The sequence below is a fragment of the Etheostoma spectabile genome, chromosome 9 (genome assembly GCF_008692095.1).
Source record: "Etheostoma spectabile isolate EspeVRDwgs_2016 chromosome 9, UIUC_Espe_1.0, whole genome shotgun sequence".
Lineage (NCBI taxonomy): Eukaryota > Metazoa > Chordata > Actinopteri > Perciformes > Percidae > Etheostoma > Etheostoma spectabile.
In genome coordinates, this window is record NC_045741.1 from 29,596,109 (window position 1) to 29,601,581 (window position 5,473).

Here is a 5,473-nt window from a genome sequence, read left to right on the forward strand (position 1 = left end):
TGTGTGTGTGTGTGTGTGTGTGTGTGCATCCTGTGCTGCAGTGGGCGGTGGGTTGTTCATTATGCGGTGTGTGTCTCCACCTGCAAAGCCTCTGTTATCACAACACAGAGCCCCAGCAGCTCCTGTGCTAGCTCTGTTGCCATACCTTAGTCCCGTGGGAGCTCCTACAGCATATTCTGCTCCTCAAAGACAGTAAACTGGATCTCCCAACAGAAACACAGACCACCACGCCCCATCACAAACCGCTCAACTCAGGAATTCTTGCTGATCGCCATGGAAGAACACAAAGTAAGTTGTTCCTTAATGTTAAGTAGTAAGATCCATTTTGCACTATGATACCAGTAATTAACTGTATGTACTTGCATTACATGAAGTAGGAAGGATTGAAAAAGAACTTAAAGGAAGAAGTTAAGAAGGGGGGTAGGGGGGTGGTAGTAGCTATACATAAAAAAGGAAGGGGGTGGGGGGGAGAGATGTGAATCACAATGTCACTCTTTCCGTCAGCATCTATTTGAACTACATTTTTGTGAAACAGGCGTTCATTCAGGTAACAGTGTAGCTGCTCCGCACTGTAAAGTACAGCCAGAAGGCTGTCTGTATAATCCCTCTCTCTCTCTCTCTTCCCGCTCTATTTGACTCTATCCAGGACACAACAGGAGGCCTGCTCTCCCTTTGTGTCTCACTCAATCCCTCAGTCACCCGATGCTCAGAAAGAGATCCAGAAGAGGATTTCATTCATTAGCAGAGATGAGAAAAACTTGCAGGGAGTACAAAAGTGTCTTATTTGGCGTTCCTAAAGTGTGCCACATTGTGAAAAATGGAAGGGAAAAAAATAAATAAGGAAGAAGCAAATCTGCAATGTTCCCCTCCATCTTTAATGAAAGAGAATGAGAGAAGCTGTCGCTTTCTGTCTCCCACTGCTCCACCACAACCTGATTGCTGTCTGATGATGATGGCACTACTTCCTGACATCTAATTGAAATAATTGTGTGTAATCACTTTAAAACACTGGCAGGAGACATGCGAGCAATGAGAAGTAGTTAAGAAAGGCAACGGCATTTTAATTGAATCTTCCCAGATGCATCTGATTCCATCAAACAAGTCTAAAACCACTAGGAGACAGGCAGAGGCACAGCGGTGGCTCGGTTCAATTGAGAGATGAATAGGGGGGTAATGGGATCGGGGGCTAAGGAAGAGAGCAGGGTTTAGATAGATATGCTTCAGCCATTCTCTCATACTCGCACACTTTATCCCACATAATCTGTAAGAAATCTTCAGAGTACCCCACTGTATATCTAGGTTGACTTTCCCAGAAGCAGATCTTTAACACAGTGTTTCAAATCAACAACCCAAGCAAGGATTCTGTGGCATTACTGCTGAGCCACCTATTCTGGCTCGCCAGCACCAAAGCCCGTGGCTTGTGATCACAAAAAGGTTTTGTTGGGATGTCTTTTTTTGTTTAACTAAAATGCTCAGTCTGGACCTCCATTAACAGCCGCTGCTATTTGATGGCCCTGTGTACCACAGGGCAACTCTGAAGGTTTCTGAAGGCCCACATCACACAGAGAGCCCAGGCCGGGGAGAGCCTGTCCACAGCCATTTCCCTACTCTTTAATCTCAGCGGCCGACTGGAGAGAGCAGCGCTGCACATTCCATTAATGTAAAGTGGGGCTTGAAGGCCCATAATTTATTGGCTCTGCAGACTCGCCTCCCCTCATCTCACTCATATTGGCTCCCAGCCTCCAAATACTACCCCTGATACCAGACGACATAAAGCAACCTGCGCTCAGCGTTTTACGCTATTTTGTTTTCTTTCTCCCTCTCTCTCGCTCTCTCTCTCTCTCTCTCTTTACCTCTCTCTGCTTCTCCCTCTGTCTACACTCTCTTTATACCTTTGGCCTCGATGTCTCTCTCAATAGTTCTCCTGCTTTAGCTGTCATGCATACAGAGATTCACTCAGCAGAACCTTTCTCCAGTCAGAATTATCATGGTATTTCATCCTTGCTGCTCCCGAAGATTCTGCTATAAAAGTAGCCGAGACCCACCTCCTCAAGCCTCTGCGTCCCTGATTTAACAGATAGTTTAATTACTACCAAAATGACACACAGAGCCTCAGAGATAACTGCAGAAGAACAGAACAATCCCCTGCTGAGAGAGAGATAGAGTGCCAGAGAAAGAAGTGTGTGGAAGACTAAAAAAACTGGTTTTCTCGGTGGATTCTCCCTCCTCCTTCCCTTTCCTCAGTCCGGATAAATTGTTATGATCTGTGCTGCTACACCAAGGCTGTCCTCCTAACCATTAAGAAACCAGGCTTTGCCAGCAGAGACTGATGGGTCAGTATGGGGGAAAGGAAGGTAGCATCATTGAATCCTAAACCAAAGAGGCTTTGGAAACAGTAAAATTCCATGGAATGTCGTGAATATCGACTCAAAGGAAATACGTTCAGTCTCATCAGATTTGATCTATATATGGCTTATGCAATAAACGCTGATGGAAATGTCATTTGCCGAATAAATAATTAATTGCAATTAAGATTTAGGTCATTTTATGGTAACTCGCAACAAAATGAAGAAGAAGAAATTTTAGTTTCTGCCCAGTGTTTCCTCTCTGACTGCACACATAGCGGGTGTTAAGATGAAGCAAGAAGACAAGAGATTTTTTGAATTTAATTTATCAGGAACTCAAAGGAAATTGCCTACAAAGGTTAGGACAAGCTGTGGGACATCCTGCTGAGTAAATGGAAGGCGCTCAAACAGCGAGACATAAAAAGAGTCTTGCAGCGGTGCTGGAGGGACAATAAAAGGCAAGTTGCATCTGCATCATCATAGGGATGTGTTGATAGTGTCGTTTTCTTTTTATAGCTTGATATGTCGCTGTTGATATCAGCGGACACATAAGCACTAATGCAACTTGTGCAATATTGATCATTTGTTGGTAGACGGCGCGATCCATTTTGTCTAGAAAAGCTTTGTTCGCAAAAGTTGGTAGTTGAATGTTGTGCAATTCAGTGCAAAAATGAATGGAAAATGTCTAAAATCAATTCAATATGCCAATTTGATTGAAAACAGCATGTGACGTCATTAGGCACAGGTTTTTATTGGCTTTAAAGCCGTTGGATGGAAACACTTTCACCAGCTTTATTCACAGTTTTTTTTAACGAACTTCAGATAATTCGATCAACAAGTGGATGGAAACTTAGCTAGTAACAGAGAAAGCTGGAGTGTTTCTTGTTTGGAAGCTTTTGTTTTGCTCAGTTATTTTGATATCTAATTTAATATTGGCCAGGACAGCTTTTCTTAGTCTCTTTTTTAAGTTACTTTGTAATCAAACTACAACTTTTCACTGATACCTTGTTACAGTCTCCTACTGTTTTTTTACCAGACCTGGAGCATAGGGACAGCTATTGTTCAAAACGTGGATACTTGAATCAGGACAGGTACCTGAACGATACTTTTTCTGATACCAATTTCAGAAAATCCATTTTGACCAAAAGAAAAAGAAATGATGGTACAAATCTTTACTTTCATTCAAAACTCCTCAAAATACAACAATCCCCACACACACACAAGCCCCATCTCTGGGCGTAACTGCATGCCTCTCAAACGTGTAACATTAGACAGCCAATCACAAGCATCAGTCAATCTTGGTACAAGCATCCAGCCTGCTTACTGGCTCACTGATGCTGATGAGATTCACTTCCTGTGTCGAAATTTGGCACAGAATGACAAGGCACTTTTTACACTGATAGAACCAATGCAATTAAGTCCGTGCCATAAAAGTATCAAAGTTTGGGCGAGCTCTGGCTCACCCACTAAGAGCGTTCGCCCCATTTGCCCCTTTCATGTTTATCCTCTGTCTCTATGCAATAATAATAATAATTATTATTATTATTATCTTTTAATCCCGCAAGGGGAAATTACAATGTTTTCACTCTTTTGTTATTATGCACAGGCCTGAATTACACACACACATACTCAGTACCTATAGGACATGCACTAATGGAGAGATGTCCAAGTGGGGGGGGGGCGCCCATGGAAAGGTGCCCTGAGCAGCTGGGGGTTGCCTTGCTCAAGAGCACCTTGGAAATGCCCAGGAGGTGAACTGGCACCTCTCCAGCAACCAGCCCCCCACCATACTTTGGTCCGTATGGGGACTTGAACCGGCGACCCTCCGGTTCCCAACCCTGCTGACAGAGCTACTGCCACCCCCAAAAAATAATCTTAAAAAACAAAAGTATCAAAGTCCAGTTCCCAGCCCTACTGGAGCATTTCAGAGCATTACAGAGCTCCACTGATACATGTTCCTTTATAGGAAAATAACTCCCAAACAAAACTCCCAGCAGCAAAACACGACCGTTCCCTTCAACCTCTGACACCCAAAAAACTTCCAAAAGTCCAAACGCTGGGACAAACAGCCTCTCCTGGTAAAAGAGTGACAAACTTTATGTCTAAAGAGAGAGGTTTATACAGAATATAATCTATAAGCTTCCGATTGGTGCAAGCAACAGACTGAACAGCACATGGGCTCAGGACAAGGAGCATTGTGTCAAAGACAGCCAGTACATCACTGTGTGTGTAATGAACTTAATGTTCCGGGACCTCCCTCACATGTCTGGGCAGACCTGCCCTGTGCGTCTGAGAGCAGCGACTACACACTATTGGAATTGTTTTTGGATATAAAGTCACTGTTTTATGTATTGTCTTGTGTTGTGTGAGTGCAAAATGTCTTCTGTGTGTATTGTAGTACTTTGAGAATTAAGCTTTAATTTGGGAAATGTACAATCTAATTAAAGAGCCAACTTTTATGCATGTAGGAAACCAATGTATTGATAATCAAGTTAATGAACCACTGTGGTTATTTTCATTTAGGCATTTCTGTAATGCTATTGGTAGAATTGTGTTTGTTTGATTTGCTTCATTAGTTTGAGTAGTTCATTCATAACAGTGGCTATATATTTCATCATAGTTTATCATCATATCATAGGTTTACCTACAGTACACCATGTGTGGTATCATTTTACTAGCCTAAATTAAACTATCCAACTCCGTCATCAGCAGTGCTCCACAAACTGTGTGTTATGTCATGATTCAAATATGATTTGAGTCCGCTACCTCCACCGACTCTTCTGGAAACCGTTCCTTCAGCCCACACATGCAATTATTGACCATCACATCCTTCAAATGACGATTACTGCACAGTTACCACAAACTGCAATTTATTTATATTTATGTATTTATTTTATCCAATTCTGTTTTTTATTGAATACTCACCACAAGAGTATTTAGTCAATAGTCTGTCTGTAGTTTATATCCATGACGTTCCACTTGTGGGATTGCTACGTTGCAAACGGAAATTCCGCCGGATTTCACTCATTTAGGCCGGATATCCGTTGCCTTGGACTTCATTTGCGTGAGCATTTTAAACTGTGGATTTCTGAGGACTATGGTAACTGCTCCTCAGATCTCTACAGGGT

The 5,473-nt window shown here is 42.6% G+C and overlaps 1 protein-coding gene and 1 long non-coding RNA gene across 2 annotated transcripts in view; one reads left to right on the forward strand and one right to left on the reverse strand.

Annotated features, from left to right (window-relative positions):
• The window catches only part of dab1a (DAB adaptor protein 1a), a 206,856-nt gene that overhangs the window by 93,721 nt on the left and 107,662 nt on the right, over positions 1-5,473 (reverse strand). The window lies entirely within an intron of this gene.
• Positions 4,765-5,473, forward strand: part of LOC116694941 (uncharacterized) — a 20,008-nt gene continuing 19,299 nt past the window's right edge. Inside the window, exon 1 of the long non-coding RNA XR_004333319.1 lies at positions 4,765-4,775. This is a non-coding gene — a long non-coding RNA (uncharacterized LOC116694941). The remainder of the gene's footprint in view (positions 4,776-5,473) is intronic.